Source organism: Pelobates fuscus, chromosome 9, assembly GCF_036172605.1.
Source record: "Pelobates fuscus isolate aPelFus1 chromosome 9, aPelFus1.pri, whole genome shotgun sequence".
In the NCBI taxonomy this organism is placed as follows: Eukaryota; Metazoa; Chordata; class Amphibia; order Anura; family Pelobatidae; genus Pelobates; species Pelobates fuscus.
In genome coordinates this window covers 38,225,323-38,225,604 of record NC_086325.1, presented here as the reverse complement: position 1 = coordinate 38,225,604, position 282 = coordinate 38,225,323, and positions in this window count along the sequence as shown.

Here is a 282-nt window from a genome sequence, read left to right as displayed (position 1 = left end):
AATATCAAAAATTCTAAACTATATGCTCTAAACATGTATTGTGGACTGCTGCTTTCTCGGGGTGGAGAGAGGGACTAACATATGGCCCATATTAAGTTGGCACCTTGGGTTCCACACTAAACCCCAAATGCCACCCATGTCTGCAGCAAGTCTCGGGTCTGCTCAGCAATTGCAACAAGTTCTCTGGGGAGTCGAGTTTTGTCATTGGTGCTGTGGTTTCCTTCCTCATTCACAGGTCTCAGCTCATTGCGAACAGCTACATGCAATGCTCTGAGCAAGTAT